Source organism: Stomoxys calcitrans, chromosome 3, assembly GCF_963082655.1.
Source record: "Stomoxys calcitrans chromosome 3, idStoCalc2.1, whole genome shotgun sequence".
Classification (NCBI taxonomy): domain Eukaryota; kingdom Metazoa; phylum Arthropoda; class Insecta; order Diptera; family Muscidae; genus Stomoxys; species Stomoxys calcitrans.
Genome location: NC_081554.1, coordinates 40,148,342 through 40,167,605, shown reverse-complemented (window position 1 = coordinate 40,167,605; position 19,264 = coordinate 40,148,342). Strand labels below are relative to the sequence as shown.

At 38.2% G+C, this 19,264-nt stretch overlaps 1 protein-coding gene and 1 non-coding gene across 3 annotated transcripts in view; one reads left to right on the top strand and one right to left on the bottom strand.

The window, feature by feature from the left end:
- LOC106085990 (tyrosine-protein kinase Btk29A) overlaps positions 1-19,264 on the top strand; it is a 491,172-nt gene that overhangs the window by 87,500 nt on the left and 384,408 nt on the right. The gene's annotated exons all lie outside the window — the stretch shown is intronic.
- Trnak-uuu (transfer RNA lysine (anticodon UUU)) lies at positions 17,316-17,388 on the bottom strand. Its single transcript has one exon. It is a non-coding gene; the product is annotated as a tRNA-Lys (tRNA).

The window sequence follows — 19,264 nt, the reverse complement described above, 5'->3', positions numbered from 1 at the left end:
TGTTGATTTACATTTTTACGATGTGTAAAAGCAATCTGCCACTAAGATGACGATGAACCTAAATCTCCTCCTTTTCAATGTTCAACGGTGTTGACCATTTTTGTGTGGCCATTAATGAGAACAATAAGTCAACAAAACGACCTCGAATCAACATCGTCACTCGAATCTTCACTGAACTTTTTGTTCAAGTAAGTTGTGTGGACCAACCACTACGGGCCATAACAATTAAAGCCAATAAATTCGTTACACTCTTTATTGGAATGATGCTGACGATGATGATGATGATGTTGATTGCCACTATGACGAGGATTATGATGTTTTGCTACAAAAAAAAAGAAAACAAAATTAACCAAAATCAGAAAACAGAAACTTGCCCTCCCTCAAGTCAAAAACAGGACCCAATAAAAAGTGTTTTGCTGGTTCAGAAAACAAAAAAAAACTACCACAAAATTCGTAGAATTTCGTATAGAAAACAAAAAAGTAAGACACCACTTGGGTCTGCGCGTGTGTGAGTAGTTTGTGGGGTTAAGGTATTGAGTGTTTGTTGGCTTACATTTGAATTAAATTATTACCGACTTTTTATTTTGAAAGTAGATGAACCAGCTAATGGATGACTGTATGAACAAAAAGAAACCGGCAAAAAGATGAATGGACGAATGGACGGATGGACGGACATATTAATAAACATTATGCTCATAATGACTTTATACACCACAATTTTGAAGAGCAAATTTTGCTACAAAGAGCTTTTAAATTAGCATAATACAATATTTTTGTTTTGATCCCCTTTAATTACCCTCTATGATGAGATGGCACTTTTGATCCACATTGGCATTTTAAGTTCTAAGACTTTATGATCACAATTTTTTATAATACAACATTTAAAGGGTGATTTTTAAAGAGCTTAAGGAAAGTTTAAAAAACGCATAGAATTTAGAAAAAGGCATGAACTCTTTATTTGGATCGATGCAAATGTTGACCGTGACTGCGCCTCAAATGGTCCAATTTTTGGCTTACATGCTTCAATGTTGTCTTCCAATGCGTCAATTGAGGGGGGCTTTTCTGTATAGACATGAGCTTTAACATAGCCCCACAAAATATAATCTAAGGCGTTAAATCTCACGATTTAAGCAGTAAATTGACCTGTCCCGAATGTGAAATAAAATGTTCATCGAACTGGCCTCTCAATAAGTCCATTGTTACGCGTGCTATGTGGCATGTGACACCGTCTTGTTGAAACCACTTGTCATGCAAGTCAAGCTCTTACATTTTGCCCAAAAAAGTTAGATATCATCTCACGGTAGCGCTCACCATTCACAGTTGCGTTACGATTCGCATCATCTTTGAAGAAGTACGGTCCAATGATGCCACCAGCCCATAAACCGCACCAAACTGTAACATTTTCTGGATGCATTGGTAGCTCTTGCAATGCTTCTGGTTGGTCTTTACTCCATAATCGGCAATTCTGCTTATTTACGTAGCCATTGAGCCAAAATTGAGCTTCGTCGCTGAAGAAGAAGCGCACGATGAACTTTCTTAACAGAGCACGCATTTTGATAATAAAATTCAATATTTTGCAATGGTTATACGTTTGTAAGACGATTCATGGTTAAATTATGGACCAAACTGAAGATGTTTGACAGTGCAACAAAACACGAATCTTGCATGAGCTGTTTAAACCAGTGTTGCCAAAAAGACAATAGCTAAAAAATCACCCTTTACATACTAGATACTTTTTCAAAAAAAATCGAAAATATTTTTTGATTTTGTGGCGTTAAATTGAAAACGGTGATCAATTACTAAAAATACGTACAAGGTTTGCTTTTTTATACCCTCCACCATAAGATGGGGGGTATACTAATTTCGTCATTCTGTTTGTAACAACTCGAAATATTCGTCTGAGACCCCATAAAGTATATATATTCTTGATCGTCGCGACATTTTATGTCGATCTAGCCATGTCCGTCCGTCTGTCCGTCCGTCCGTCCGTCCGTCTGTCTGTCGAAAGCACGCTAACTTCCGAAGGAGTAAAGCTAGCCGCTTGAAATTTTGCACAAATACTTGTTATTAGTGTAGGTCGGTTGGTATTGTAAATGGGCTATATCGGTCCATGTTTTGATATAGCTGCCATATAAACCGATATTTGGTCTTGACTTCTTAAGCGTCTAAAGGGCGCAATTCTTATCCCATTGGAATGAAATTTTGCACGACGTGTTTTGCTATGATATCCACCAACTGTGGCAAGTATAGTTCAAATCGGTCCATAACCTGATATAGCTGCCATATAAACCGATCTTGGGTCTTGACTTCTTGAGCCTCTAGCGTACGCAATTCTTATCCGATCAGAAAGAAATTTTGCATGACGTGTTTTGTTATGATATCCAACAATTGTGCCAAGTATGGTTCAAATCGGTTCATAACCTGATATAGCTGCCATATAAACCGATCTTGGGTCTTGACTTCTTGAGCCTCTAGAGTGCGCAATTTCTATCCGATTGAAATGAAATTTTGCACGACGCGTTTTGTTATTATATCCAACAACTGTGTCAAGTATGGTTTAAATCGGTCCATAACCTGATATAGCTGTCATATAAACAGATCTGGGGATTTGACTTCTTGAGCTTCTAGAGCGCACAATTCTTATCCGATTTGGCTGAAATTTTGCATGACGTATTTTATTTTTACTTTCAACAACTGTGTCAAATAAGGTTCAAATCGGTTCATAACCTGATAAAGCTGCCATATAAACCTATCTGGGATCTTGACTTCTTGACCCCTAGAGGTCGCAATTCAGGCATTATTCGATATGCCTGAAATTTTGTACGATGGATCCTCTCATGACCATCAACAAACGTGTTTATTATGGTCTGAATCGGTCTATAGCCCGATACAGATCCCATATAAATTGTTCTCTCTATTTTACTTCGTGAGCCCCAATGGGCGCAATTCTTATACGAATTGGCTGAAATTTTACACAGGTCTCCAACATATAATTTAATTGTGGTCCGAACCGGACCATATCTTGATATCGTTTTAATAGCAGAGCAACTCTTTTCTTATATCCTTTTTTGTCTAAGAAGAGATGCCGGGAAAAGAACTCGACAAATGCGATCCATGGTGGAGGGTATATAAGATTCGGCCCGGCCGAACTTAGCACGCTTTTACTTGTTTAGAAATAAAAACAATCAGTTATCGTTAATATTGATTTCTTGATACTGATTTTTAAAACATTCCAATTAAACCCCAATCAACTTGCATAAGCCCAAACCAACATTCAAGCCACCCCTGTTGAACATGATTTTAGACGCTTCGGGAGTAAATATGGAGTCATCTACATCTATATACACGATTAAGAAATATCCATCCAAAAGTAACTCTTAGAAAAAAACCAACTACACTCAACCAAATTTGTTATTCAAAACAGCAAAAGTGTTTGCCAAAACAGCAGATTTTGTCTGCTGAAAATGAGAAAGCAGACATTACTGTTTTTCAGCAAACATAGGGCTGCTGTATAAGAAAACACTTCGGTCAGCTAAATCATCTAACGAAATCTGCTGTTTTAAGTACAAAAATCTGCTGGAAAAAACGAAATGCTATTTTTTGTTTGCCTGTTGTCGTTTTGATTACTTTAGGCATTTTCTTTAAATTTTTTTTTTGGAATAGATAATTTTAATTTGTGGAATATGACTGTAAATAAGCTGCCTGATTCCATTCATCGGTATACATTTCAAAATGTGGCTCCCTGGAATTTTTCTCATTGCTCTACTAATGTCTACATGACTGGCATGGCCTTTTGTTTCTTAAAGAAGAAAGCAGATTATGGAAAGTGTTCATTTAGTGGTGATTATAAACATCCACTGAGACACGCATTTACATTTGTATTTTATTTATCTTCTAACATCTCCTTCATAATTAAGCAGCAGTCATTTTTAGCAAACAAGAGACTTTTCAGCAGCAGCCCTGCCGTTCTGGAATCCATAGAGACACGCATTTATATTTTTATTTTTTTTTATACCCACCACCATAGGATAGAGTTATACCAATCCAATCATTCCGTTTTAACACCTCGAAATATTCGTCTAAGACCCCATAAAGTATATATATTCTTGATCGTCCCGACGTTCTGAGTCGATCTAGACATGTCCGTCCGTCCGTCTGTCGAAATCACGAACGCGTAAAGCTAGCCGCTTGAAACTTTGGACAGATACTTAATATTGATGTAGGTCGTTAAGGATTGCAAATGGGCGATATCGGTTCAGATTTAGATATAGCTCCCATATAAACCCATCTCCCGATTTAACTTCTTAATCCCCTGGAAGCCGCAATTTTTGTTCGATTTGGCTGAAATTTGAAAATTTTAAGTACGGTCCCATGGGGTATAAAAATGATGAAAGACTGATGGGCCCATAATCCTTTATAGTGCTGTGTTTTTTTTTCCGAAGAATAAAGACTCCGCTGACCTTCCTCCAGGCCATGGAGTGTAGGACCATGGTAGGCCTGCCCTTAAAATCGTTCAGCCATGGCACAATAACTCCATGGGTTCACTACTTAAATGGCTGGAAAGGGCAAATCGCCCACACTATCTTGTCCTTGTCGGCAATGTCATCGATTAGATCTTCCATACCAGAAGCTTCTGTGCCTATTGAGATATTTTGATAGCCCATTTACTTCTAGCTGCCCGGAAAATGTATACCCATTAGGGATGTGCACGTTCGTGATTTCAAACTCACGCTCACGAGACAAAAAAATTATACCGGTGGCGGGCAACTGGCCAGCGCCCCAACCGCATGGATTATGTGGGATCGCACATGCATCCCTCGATGTCGCGAGCCGCTTGCTCCAAGAACCGATACAATTAGCACAGATAAAAAACTTGTTTTGATATGGAAACAAAAACATTTGATTGCTGTCAACTTTCGCTCGAGAAAAATTTTTTTTGGAATACTAACCCTAAGTCGTGATTTTCTTATGAGTGGAGATATCTCGTGGCTCGTGATTTTCTCGTGAGTTGTGATTAGCGTTGTGAGTCGTGATACACGATCACGCTCGAAGAATTTTAATTCAATCACACTCACGCACGATCACGTGATTAGATTTGCGTCTCACTCACGAATCAGGTGAGTCACGCGTGATTCACACTACTCACGACTCACGTGCATACCTCTATTCATCATCACTAATTCTACAATACTTTCTCCTGACCACTCTTAATCTAATCTCCGTCATATGTCCTCAGGGAGCTTGTCGTCCTGGGTTCCTTAGAGGGCAGTTTGCCCAATCGATTTGCCGCTTCTGTGGCTTCCAATTCAACACAGAATTTCGCAAAGGAAATCCTCTTCGCTTTTCTCGTTTCATTTTTATACCCTCCACCATAGGATGGGGGTATACTAAGTTCGTCATTCTGTTTGTAACACCTTGAAATATGCGTCTGAGACCCCATAGAGTATATATATTCTTGAACGTCATGACATTTTAAGTCGATCTAGCCATGTCCGTCCGTCTGTCTGTCAAAAGCACGCTAAAGGAGTAAAGGAAGGCGCTTGAAATTTTGCACAAATACTTCTTATTAGTGTAAGTCGGTTGGGATTGTAGATGGGCCAAATCGGTCCATGTTTTGATACAGCTCCCATATAAACCAATTTTGGGTCTTGACTTCTTCAGCCTCTAGAGGTCGCAATTCTCGTCCGATTTTACTGAAATGTTGCACTTGATGTTTTGGTATCACTTTCAATAACAGCGCTTAGTATGGTTCAAATCGGTCCATGTTTTGATATAGCTCCCATATAAACCGATTTTGGGTCTTGACTTCTTGAGCCTCTAAAGGGCGCAATTCTCATCCGATTTGACTGAAATTTTGCACGTGGTGTTTTGGTATCACTTTCAACAACAGCGCTTAGTATGGTTCAAATCGGTCCATGTTTTGATATATCTCCCATATAAACCGATCTTGGGTCGTGACTTCTTGTGCCTCTAGAGGGCGCAATTCTCGTCCGATTTGATTGAAATTTTGCAGGTAGTGTTTTGGTATCACTTCCAACAAGTAAAATCTGATATAGCTGTCATATAAACCGATCTTGGTTCTTGACTTCTTGAGACAATAGACCGCGCAATTCTCATACGATTTGGCTGAAATTTTGCATAAGGTGTTTTGTTATGACATTCAACAACTGTGCTAAGTATGGCGCAAATCGGTTCATAACCTTATATAGCTCCCATATAAACCGATCTGGGATCTAGACTTCTTGAGCCTCTAGAGGGCCCAATTCTCATCCAGTTTGGCAGAAAATTGTACAACGGCATCTCTCATGACCTTCAACATACGAGTCTAATATGGTCTGAATCGATCAATAACTTGATATAGCTCCCATATAAACCTATCTCCCGATTTTGCTTCTTAAGCACCTACACGGTGCAATTATTATCCGAGTGAACTGAAATATCGCACAATGACTTCTACAATGTTCAGCATTAATTTATGGTTCGAATCGGACTATAACTTGATATAGCTCCAATTGCATAACAGTTCTTATTCAATATTCTTTCATAAAAAGAAATACCGCGCATAGAACTCGACAAATGCGAAATCCATGATGGAGGGTATATAAGATTCGGCCCGGCCGAACTTAGCACGCTCATACTTGTTAAACCTTCTCAGGGCTTTACGATATTGAACAGGTCCCCTACCAAAAGCAAATTTTTCTTAAATAGAAATCCAGTGCTGGCATATGCCAATTCATTTTGTTGGTATCCATAGACAACTGTTTTTTTTCCAATACATTAATATAGGCCAAAAAAACAACTGCATCACAATGACTGGCGGCTAAGCAGTCTTCCTTCTCAAAGCATCATTGTAATTTAATACAAAAGGTCTTAATCTGCTCTCAAAGAGCTTTGTTGCCCCATGCAATAATACAAAGCAGTAATGCAGCTAAGTAACGCACCTCTGACAGAGATCCTTCTGTCTACAGACAGGAGCATTTAAAACTATTCAGCAAAATTCCCTATTGTCGTTTAAGTCCTTTGTGTAAGGTTGTTTGTTCCTGAGAGTTGCATGGAATGGAACTGAAAGGATTGAAGCACCCACCTTTTCCCAGTGTAAATGTAGAGAGTTAGGAAAACTATTCTGGTGTATCAGGTGAAATTCTGCTCTTGCGTAAATGCAGCTTCTGTATTCTAGGCAATGGATCATTTCTTGCCATCTTTCCCCCCCCCCCCCCCTCCCTCCTTTTTACACCTGATATTAGACAAAAGGTCTGAAAACTGTCTGTAGACTGTATGCATGGAATAGCAGTCGATGGTGCTTGGTGCATGACCTGAAGTTGTCTGTTAGCAGATGAGTGGTTCGGAAATTTTTTTTTGAGGTACAATTTTCTGCATATACATACTATTTCTGGTTCAAGAGAAATCTAACCTTGCGTTTATTTATTTTCCACAGGCCTCTAATTACTTACGTTTGGCTTATTGCCAGGACTTTAATGTAATCATAGCGGGCAAAAGAAAAAACGGGAAATTGTATGAAATTTCATTTGGTTTTCAATTAAAGCCTATATGAATTCTTTGAAATGTTTGTCTTATATATAAAAATCAATTTTTGTTTGTTTGTGTGGTCCTTATACAGCGGTCAAAAAAAGTATTCATCATTCAATGTTGTTTTTTTTAATAAGTCTACAAAAGACAATTGGAATAAAAACATATTAAACTAATGATGCAGTAGTGCTTGTGTGATATATATGTACACAATTTCATTGTTTTTAAAGAAAAAAATAGTATTTATTGGAACAAAAAGGGCCATTTTACAGCTGAACACAAAAAATTAAACAAAAAAAGTATTCATCATTGCAAAAAAACAAAAAAATAAATAACATAATTTAAAAAAATTAATACTTTGTTATTCGACCACCGCGTCTTATAACTTCTTTTAAACGGTTTGACATCGATTGGACTAATTTAGCGGTTATATTTTGGTCTATATTAGTCCATTCCTCCATTATCACCTGTTGCATTTGACTCTTGCTCGAAAAATTGCGCGTTCTCAATTTGCGTTCGAGATGTTCCCAAAGATGTTCAATTGGGTTCAAGTCGGGACTTTGAGGAGGAGTTTTAATGACTTTGGGGCAGTTATACAGCATCCACATCTTGGTATTTAAAGCAGAATGTTTGGGGTCATTATCTTGATAATATTGAAAGTTATTACCAAGCCCAAGTTTTACAGCACTATCTTTTAAATTCCTCTTTAAAATGTCAATGTAATACTTATGATCCATTACTCCATTAATAATTTCAAGATTTCCCGCTCCTGAAGCCGCCATACACCCCCAAACCATTAAACCACCTCCACCATGTTTTACAGTAGCAACTGTGTTTCGTTCTTCAAGCTCTGTATTTGGTTTTCTGTACACTATGACCTTTCCATCGCACCCAAAAAGATTAAACTTGCTCTCGTCTGCAAAAATGACTGTTTTCCAAAATGATTCGGGCTGTTTTACATACATTTTTGCGAAGTTTAGCCTTTTCACTCGGTTTATTTTATTTATAAAGGGCTTCTTACGTGTAGTTCTTCCTCTGTAACTATGCCTTTTGAGTGTATTTCGAATTGTTTGTGTAGTAACTTCCTTCCCTAAATATTCCATAGTGTTTTTACGAAGAATGGTCGCATTTGTCTTCGGAGTTTTCTGAACTTGCCGCACTAGCCAACGCACATCTCCAACTGAAAGTGCTTTTGGTCGACCAGATCTTGGTTTATTGTCAACAGTTTTCGTTTCTGTCCACTTTCTGATGATGGATTGTATAGTAGATCGTGGTCTATTTAATATTTCACTGATAGTTTTTTGAGTTAAACCATTCCTGTGGTGTTTTATTATCAAAACTTTTACCTCATCAGAAACCTCGTTTTGCTTACGACCCATTTTGACAAAAACTATATTTTCAATGAAATTAAATATTTGCTGTCAAGGGCAAAGCCTCCTTTACTAAGTAAAACAGAAAAGGGGGATTCCCAAATAATATTTGAATTTGACTTTGATGATAGCACATCAATGATGAATACTTTTTTTGTTCTGTTTTTGGTGTTATTATATAAAATTGCATTTTTTGCGCTAATTAAATTTATTTTTTGAATTTATTTTAAAACATATTACGAAAAATAAACTATTGCATAAAACTGCATTATTTGTTTACTTTAAATTTTCTTCAATTACCCAAAATAAGTGAATTTATTATCAATTTTGCTAATGATGAATACTTTTTTTGACCGCTGTAGACTCAAAAGCGGCTGAACCGATTTTCTTGAAATTTACACTGATGGTGCATAATGATCCCGTGGTGAAAATGGATTTGACTGAAATTTTGCACGTGGTGTTTTGATATCACTTCCAACAACTGCACTAAGTATGGTTTAAATCGGTCCATATTTTGATAAAGCTGCCATATAAACCGATCTAGGGTCTTGACTTCATGAGCCTCTAGAGTGCGCAATTCTTATCCGATTAGAATGAAATTTTGCACGATGTGTTTTGTTATGATATCCAACAAATGTTCCAAGTATAGTTCAAATCGATCCCTAACCTGATATAGCTGCCATATAAACCGATCTAGGGCCTTGACTTCTTGAGCCTCTAGAGGGCGCAATTCTTATCCGATTTGAATGAATTTTTGCACAAAGTATTTTGTTATGATATGCAACAACTGTGCCAAGATTGGTTCAAATCGGTCCATAACCGGATATAGCTGCCATACAAACCGATCTGGGATCTTGACTTCTTGAGCCTCTAGAGGTCGCAATTATTATCCGGTTTGCCTGAAATTTTGTACGATGGATCCTCTCATGACCATCAACATACGTGTTTATTATGGTCTGAATCGTTCTATAGCCTGATACAGCTCCCATATAATTCGTTCTCTCTATTTTACTTCTTGAGCCCCCAAAGGGCGCAATTCGAATTGGCTGACAAATTTACACAGGTCTCCAACATATAAATTAATTGTGGTCCAAACCGGACCATATCTTGATATCGCTCTAATAGCAAAGCACAACTTTTCTTATATCCTTTTTTGCCTAAGAGGAGATGCCGGGAAAAGAACTCGACAAATGCAATCCATGGTGGAGGGTATATAAGATTCAGCCCGGCCGAACTTAACACGCTTTTACTTGTTTGATATATGAAGGGGGGACGGACCCTCTCCCTTACCCTAATTTTCAGAAACGCCAGATCTCGGAGATGGGTAGGGTGATTTAAGCGATATTTTGTGTGCTCTCTTATAGTAACCTAAAAATAAAAATTTGGTATCCAAATTTGGGATGGGTTACCTAGGGTGGGTGCCCCACCCCAAAACCTACCAAATATTTATATACACCAATCACGACAATATGGGACTCAAATGAAAGGTATTTACGATTAGGAAACGTATCTGATATCCAATTGTCGGACCAAGTGTTTGGGGGACCACCCCAAAACACCCCTAAGTCGGACATATTTACCGACCATGGCAATATGGGACTCAAATGAAAGGTATTTGAGAATATAATACGTATCTGATATCCAAGTTTAGGACAAAGTTTCTGGGGGTTCACCCCAAAACACCCCCCAAACAGGACTTATTTACTGACCATGGCAATATGGGTTTTCGATAAAAGGTATTTTAAGTGTAGAATACGAATCTGATATGCAAATGTGGGGCCAAGTGTTTAGGGGGCCGCCCCTCCCAAAACCACCCCAAAAGAGGACAAATTTACGACCAAAGCAATATGGGGCTCAAATGAAGGGCTTTGGAAGTAAAGCACGAATCTAATATCAATGTTCGGGAAAAGTGTCTTCTATGGGGCCACCCCACCCCCATAACATCACCCAAATAGGAAGTATTTGCTGACCATTGCAATATGAGGCTCAAATAAGAGGTATTTTAGAGTTGAATACGAATCTGATATATATTTTCAAAGCCAAGTCACTGAGTGGCCGCCCCATCACCCAAAACACCCCCCAAACCGGTGATGTTTGCCGACTATGGGAAAATGGAGCTCAAATGAAGGGTATTTGGGAGTAGACCATGAATCTGACATCAACTTTCGGTACCAACTGTCTAGGGATCGTCCCACCACCATAACAACCCCCAAGTATTGTAGGAAGGTATTTGCTCACCAAGACAATTTGGGTCTTCAAGACAGTGGAGCTCGATATTCATAGTTTTTAGGGCCCATTCCCCAAACCGGACGTATTTGCTGGCTTTTTCAATAAGGGGTTTAAGTGAATCGTATTTGAGATTAAAAAACGAATTTGATATCCATTGTTGAGGCCTATGGCAATATGAGGTTCAAATATATGAGAATAGAGCACGTTGCTGATATATTTTCAGGGCTTCGTTATTGGGGAACCACGCCACCCCCATCGCAATGTAGGGCTTAAATAAAGGTATTTGGGAGTAGAATACGAATTTGATATCCAAATGTAGGACCATGTATTTAGGGCATCCTGTAAACTCCCCCGTCAAAACCAATGGCAATATGGGATTTAAATAAATGGAGCACGATGCTGATATTTTTTTCAGGGCCAAGTGTCTAGGGGACCGCCTCACCCCATAAAACGCCCCTAAATCTGTCATCATGAGAGTATCGGGCTGAAATAAAGTATTTTAAGAATGGAGTACACCTTACATCCAAACCTAAATTCGTAGACCAATCAAGATCATATGGGATTCAGATAAACTGTTTGTCAAGCGATATACTATTTTCGTAGCATGGTATTTCGAAAATAAATATTCCAAGGAAAATTTTGTTCCATATAAAGTAAAAGAAGGAGCAGTGTAGCGGGCCCGGTCCAGCTAGTAATATTTATAAATAAAAGTTTTTAAGCCCAAATTTTCATATACATTTCTTTTGTCTCTCTTTCAGGTATGTCATTTTAATTGGTTCACAAAATTCTTTTGAAATTGTGGTAAGAGCTTCTTTTTTCTCGATATGTATTGGCAAATGACAATCATTTCCGGAATTTCAGTTTGATTATTCATGCCATTGTTGTGAAAGCATTATTAAAACTATCCATGCTCCAGACTACAAGAAAATTTATTGCGAAAGCTAGCAGCTTACTTTTACGACCGCACATGTGGACTTAAGCCAATGGTGGAAAGTCTTGAGGTATGACTCACTGTAGTCCATTCAATGGATTTACGTTCTCATTGCTTGAATTTTTCGGAATTGTTTTAACATACCAATTTTCTTCATCTGTTTTGTACACTCTCTCTCTACTCATGCGACAACATGAATTTATAATTTTGGTGTCTGCATCATCCCAAGAAGGCATTTTTTTTACACTTGATGAAGGAGTTAAAATGTTCTTGCCATAGCCATTTATCTGGGACGACAGAGTTCATTGCACATTTTACCGTAGTTTGTTGATTCAATCAGTTTGGCATCCGCCCATTTCCGGTGTAAATAGCCAACGTTTTATATGACTGTGTTGAGCTTATGTTTTGGTTAAAACGAAAAAAAAAACAATGTTGAGTAAAAGGATGGATGGCATGGAATTTGTTGCATATTGGCTAGAATGTTGCACAATTTTCCCAAGGTATTTCAAATAAATGTTGGGCGTAACTTAATCATCATCGCCATTATTATATGTGGTGTCGTGTTCGTCATTCTAGCCATCATATGCGAAATTGCCAGATATTTGCTGAGACAGATAGCATTTGCAGAAATCCTGGATGCTTTAGTGTCCAAATTTATCCTAAACACAGTGGGTGAAAGAATCACCAAATTAACCTTTTAACCAGTAAGGAAGAGCCAAAGTCAGGCTGTACCTACTGTATAATACCCTACTCCTACCCTATAAGTACAATGTGCGAGCTATATTCAATTTTAAACCTATTTTGATAGACTTCGGGGAATGTTTTCAGATGGGTTATTTAACGAATATGTTTAAACTGTAATAACTGCGGTTGACAAATGACAACATTATTGCAAATTAACCAAGATCTGACAAACATATTTATGGGAGCTATATGTAAATCTGAACAGATTTTGACCGAACTTCTCAGATATTGTGGTAGCCGTCCGGCGATATCTTATATATAAAATTCAATTTGTGTTTGTTTGTTTGTCGGTTTGTTTGTGTGTTCCTTATAGACTCAATAACGGCTGAACCATTTGTGAAATTTTCGCAGGTGGTACATAATAATCCCGTGGTGAAAATAGGGTACCACAGTTTTTGATATCTGAAGGGGGAGCGGACCCTCCCCTTACCTTAATTTTCAGAAACGCCAGACCTCTGAGATGGGTAGGGCGATTTTAGCGAAATTTTGTTTGCACATTAATAGTTACCTAAAAACAAGAATTTGATAACCAAATTTCGGATGGGGTACCTAAGGGGGACGCCCCACCCCCACAACCTACCAATATATATAGACCAATCACGACAATTTTGGACTCAAATGAAAGGTATTTAAAATTAGAAAGCATATCCAATTGTCGGACGAAGTGTTTGGGAGTCCTCCCCAACCCCCAAAAACACCCTCTAATCGGACATATTTACCGACTATGGCAATATGGGACTCAAATGAAAAGTATTTGCGAGTAGAATACGAATCTGATATCAAAGTGTGCGACCAAGTGTATGGGGGGCCGTCCCTCCCCAAAACAACCCCCCCTCCAAAGGGGACAAATTTACGACCATAGCAATATGGGGCTCAAATGAAAGGTCTTTGGAAGTAAAGCATGAATCTGGTATCAGTAATTAGGAAAAGTGTCCATGGGATCACCTCACACACATAACACCACCCAAATAGGAAGTATTTGCTGACCATTGCAATTTGGGGCTCAAATAAGAGGTATTTTAGAGTAGATCACAAATCTGATAAAAAAAAATCTTTAGCGCCAAGTCACTTAGTGGCCGTCGCATCCCCCAAAACTCCCCCCTAACAGTACATATAGGCTGACTATAGAAATATGAGGCTCACATAAAAGGTAATTGGAAGTAGACCACGGATATGATATCAACATTCGGGTCCAACTGTCTGGGGGACGTACAATCCCCATAAAACCCCCCAAATAGAACGTATTTGGTCACCATGGCACTTTGGGTCTTCAAGAGATAAAAAAATCGTTAGCGCCAAGTCACTTAGTGGCCGTCCCATCCCCCAAAACTCCCCCCTAACAGTACATATAGGCTGACTATAGAAATATGAGGCTCACATATAAGGCAATTGGAAGTAGACCACGAATATGAAATCAACATTCGGGTCCAACTGTCTGGGGGACGTACCATCCCCATAAAACTCCCCAAATAGAACGTATTTGGTCACCATGGCACTTTGGGTCTTCAAGACACTTTGGCACTTTGGGTCTTCAAGAGAGTGTAGCTCGATATTGATAGTTTTTAAGGTCCATACCCCATACCGGACATATATGCTGACTTTTCCCCATACGGGGTTTAAACTAAAGGTATTTGAGACTAGAAAACCAATTTGATATCTAATTGTGAGGCCAATGGCAATATGGGGTTTAAATAAATGATATTTGAGAGCAGAACACGATGCTGACATATTTTCGATCTAAGTGTTTGGAGGACCACCACACTCCCCAAATCATCCCTAACTCAGACATATTTACCGACCATGACAATGTGGGACACAAATGAAAGGTATTGGGTAGTAGAACACGAAATTGATACTCATTTTCGGGGCCAATTTTCTTGGGGTCTACCCCTTGCCCAAAACAGCATTTATTTAGTGACCATCTGATATCCAAATGTGGGACCATATTTGGGGCACCTTCCCTTCCCCAAAACAACACCCAAAGAGTACAAATTTACCGACAATGGCAATATGTGGCTAAAGGTCAATATGTGGCATAACCAATTTTGGGGCAAGTGTTTGGTAGACGCCTCATCACATAAACTCCCCGTAAACAAATCACAATATGGGGTTCAAATAAATGGTATTTGAGGGTAGAGCACGATGCTGGTATTTTTTTAAGGGCTATGTATCTGGGGGACCACCGAGAAAACCCCTAAATCGGACATACAAATTGGCCGGTTGTGGGAAGATTGGCCAATAAATGCGATTGTTCTGACTCTGGAAGTTAAAATTAGGCGATATACGTATATGACAGCTATATCTAAGTCTGAGCCGATTTCTATGAAATTCACCAGTAATGTCGAGAGTCATAAAAAAATCCCTCATGCCAAATTACGAGAGAATCGGTTAACAAATGAACACTTTATTGCAATAATTCTCAAAATCGGAAGAACATATATACGGGAGCTTTAACTAAATCTGAACCGATTTCGACCAAACTTCTTAGATATTGTGGTAGTCGTCGAGAAAAGCGTTGTGCAAAATTTTGGCAAGATTTGTTTATAGATGCGCTTGCTGTGACTCTAGAAGTTAAAATCAGGCGCTTTATATATATGAGAATTATGTCTAAATCTGAACCGATTTCTAAGAAATTGAACAGTAATGTCGAGAGTCATAATCCCTCATGCCAAATTACGTGAGAATCGGTTAACAAATGAGCACTTTATTGCAATAATTCTCAAAATCGGAAGAACATATATACGGGAGCTATAACTAAATCGGAACCGATTTCAACCAAACTTCTTAGATATTTTGGTGGTCGTCGATTATAGTGTTGTGCAACATTTTGGCAAGATTGGTCAATAAATGCGCTTGAAGTGACTCTAGAAATTAAAATCGGGCGCTATATATATATGAGAGCTATATTTAAATCAGAACCGATTTCCATGGAATTCACCAGTAACGTCGAGAGTCATAAGAAAACACTTTATGCCAAATTTCGAGCGAATCGGTGTACAAATGACCATTTTAATGCATTATTACTGCAAATCGGACGAACATATATATGGGAGCTATATCTAAATCTGAACTGATTTTTTCCAATTTCAATGGGCTTCATCTCTAGACCGAAAAATATGCCTGTACAAAATTTGAAGACGATCGAATGAAAACTTCGACCTGTAGTTTGTACTCAAATTATCAGACGGACAGACAGACGGACATAGCTAAATCGAATCAGAAATTAATTCTGAGTCGATCGGTTTGCCTATCATTGGGTCTATCTCTATTCCTTCTGGGTGTTGCAAACAAATGCACAAAATTATAATACCCTGTACCACAGTAGGGGTGTAGGGGAAATTTTCTAGAGGAAATTACGAGACATCATTAACGCAGCATTTGATCGTTATATAACAGCCGGTCGAATAGCCCAAGTGCGACCAAATTTCCCGGTGCAGGCAGTAGTACTCGCAGACGAGCGTGGTGGCATTCGATGCACAGACCCAACTAACTCTAGAATCAGCGAGCTGAACCTATGATAATCTTGACCATACTTGACATGGATATCCATAGGAATTTTGCAAATCATTGTACCAAATTTCAGGAAAATCAGATAAAAATGCGCTCTCTATGGGCTCAAGACCCTAAATCGGAAGAATGGTCTATATACCAACTATCCCAACCATATTCGATGGAAATATTGAGTTCTCTAGTAAAATTTGCGCATGAACATTCTATTAAGGAACAGTGGCAAAATTCTCACATATCAATGAGGGCTGTCCCATTCAAAGTCGAGTGCGAACGGCATACCGCAGTGCAACACCTCTTTAAGGAGAAGTTTTTACATGGTATGACAAATGTTGCTTGCATAAGGAGGGGATAACCACCACTGAAAATGTTTTTTTAAGTTCTTGTCAGGATTCGAAACTATGCCTTCAGCGTCGTGGAGGCACCTGCTAACCTCTGCACTACGGTAACCCCCCCAATCCTAGTGAATTTTATTATTTCAAGTTTTAACAAATTAGAGCTACATATATATGCAGCGGTTATGGACTTAAGACCTTGATGGGTAGATCGGTTAATATGGCAGCTATATCTAAATATGGTCCAATTTAGACCATATTCGTTTCGTATATGGGGAACTCTATTGCATCTCGCTGTTTTAAATTCCAATGATATCGGGCAATAAATGTGGTTTGTGTGACCTTAAGATTCTAAATCGGCAGATCGGTCTAAATGACATGGCTAGATTGACTTAGAATTTCAAAACGATCAAGAATATATATACTTTATAGATTCCCAGACGCATATTTCGAGGTGTTACAAACGGAATTATGAAATTAGTACACCCCATCTTATGGTGGTGGGCAATGCAAAAAATTAATTCTGTAAAATAAAAAAAAAAATCGTAAATAAACAAATTTAAAATAAAAAAAAAAATAATAAACGGAAACTCAAAAATAAAATAAAAACGAAATAAATTAAAAATTGTATTTTTGCTTAAAAAAATTTATATTTAAAAAAAAAATTGCGAACGCCCGAGCAGGGACTTGAACCCTGGACCCTTGGATTAAAAGTCCAATGCTCTACCGACTGAGCTACCCGGGCACATGGCCGCTGCCTAACAAACCTCCATGATATTCGCTGTGGCTATTTTTAGACGACGCCTCGCATTCATTTAAGTGAGCCATCGTAGTCTCTTACATTAGTGCACACACAATTAGCGCAAGCTGTTATGAAATGGCTGAGATAACGGCCATACACACTCACAATGGCATGAAAAGTGCTCTCCCTGCTTAATCTGCTTAATTTTTCCCTCGTCTGTTTTGCCTTACTCTTTCGTTAACTTAATGATGATGAACTAAGCGAGCGGGAGGGTGTAATGGTGTTCTCACACACAATTCACTTTGGTTTCCTCAATGACTATTAAAAGACTTTTATAGCATGCTATATATTTTTATGAATATTTGTAGCATGCTAGAAAATTGACATTGTTTTTAACATCTAGCATGTTATTGATTTTAAAAGTGTGTATGCCAGTAAAGAACACTTTTGTTTTGTTTTTGTTTTCCTTGTTGTTGGTTTTTTTCACGGCATGGGGTCAATTTTATTATAATTGGTAGTGTTTAGGTTGCTTCTTTGGTTTCATTCAATAAGCATTTAAGCGCATTTTCTATTGACATGTATTTACATATCAATAGATGTGTGAAAAAAACAAGGTGCTGTTAATGTTTCATTTGTTAAATGCTATGGAAATCATTTGTGGTGGAACTATTATGGGGGAAATCACTTGTTAGCGGCTTTTTATGTAGTTTTTGTTTTTAGTTTGTCTTTGAGAATAATGATTTGGGGTTGCACAATGTAGACCTGTTGTACCCACCACCGAAGAATTAGGTTATATTATATTAATTTTGTTTATTCGTTGGCAAAACATCGAAGAAATATCCATTTCCGATTTGGTCGTCGTAAAAATACATCCTAAGCCACGTCCGTCCGTCTGTTGAAATAACGCTTACAGTTTTTAAATACACACAGATTCTTATTTTTTTCACAGAAGCGATCTCATTTGTTATTTGGGCTCAATTTTGGATGCTTGTTCAGTACCATAATTCCGAACATCCTTTATTTAAGTTCCATATTGCCCCAATCGTTCAAGACGTGCGCTTTTAGAATTTTAGAAATGGAGTAGCTCTTTAATAATAGTAGCTACATTTTGATGTCAGATACGTAATTAGCGTCCAAATACCTTCATATTGAGTACCAAATAGACTATATTGGTGTACACGGGAGGACTCGTAAATGTTTTGGGATGGGGCGTTCCCCTCAGTTACTTTAAACCACATTTGGATGTAAGTGTTGTATTGTCTGGGCTATGTTAGAAATACAAACTAAAATTCACTTAAATCGGTCCACTCCACTCCTAAGTGAGGCATGCTTTTTGAGTAGGACAAGGGGAGGGTCCCCTTCTGATACCAACATTTTCAATAGCCTATTATACATTGAAATTCCCACAGTACATTCCAAAAATCACGATTCGTCCATTTTGCAGAATATGCGGAACGGATAATTTAACAAATAAGATGACAGATAGGTTAGGTTAGGTTGAAAAGAGGGTGCAGATATTAATCCGCCCCATGCCACTATGGACATACACCATAGCCAGTAATCGGCTTGTTGTGCGCTCTAAAAACTAAAAAGTAACCACTAAAATGAAAGTTTTTAAGTTAGGAAAAATTCTTAATTGTTTTCAATACCACTCCCCTTAATTGGTTCATGTCTGGTATTGTGTCCCAATCTAGGTGCCGGTATCTGTTAGACTGTTATTGTCTTTATTTTTATTAGTTTTTATACCCTCCACCATAAGATGGGGGGTATACTAATTTCGTCATTCTGTTTGTAACTACTCGAAATATTCGTCTTAGACCCCATAAAGTATATATATTCTTGATCGTCGTGACATTTTATGTCGATCTAGCCTAACTTC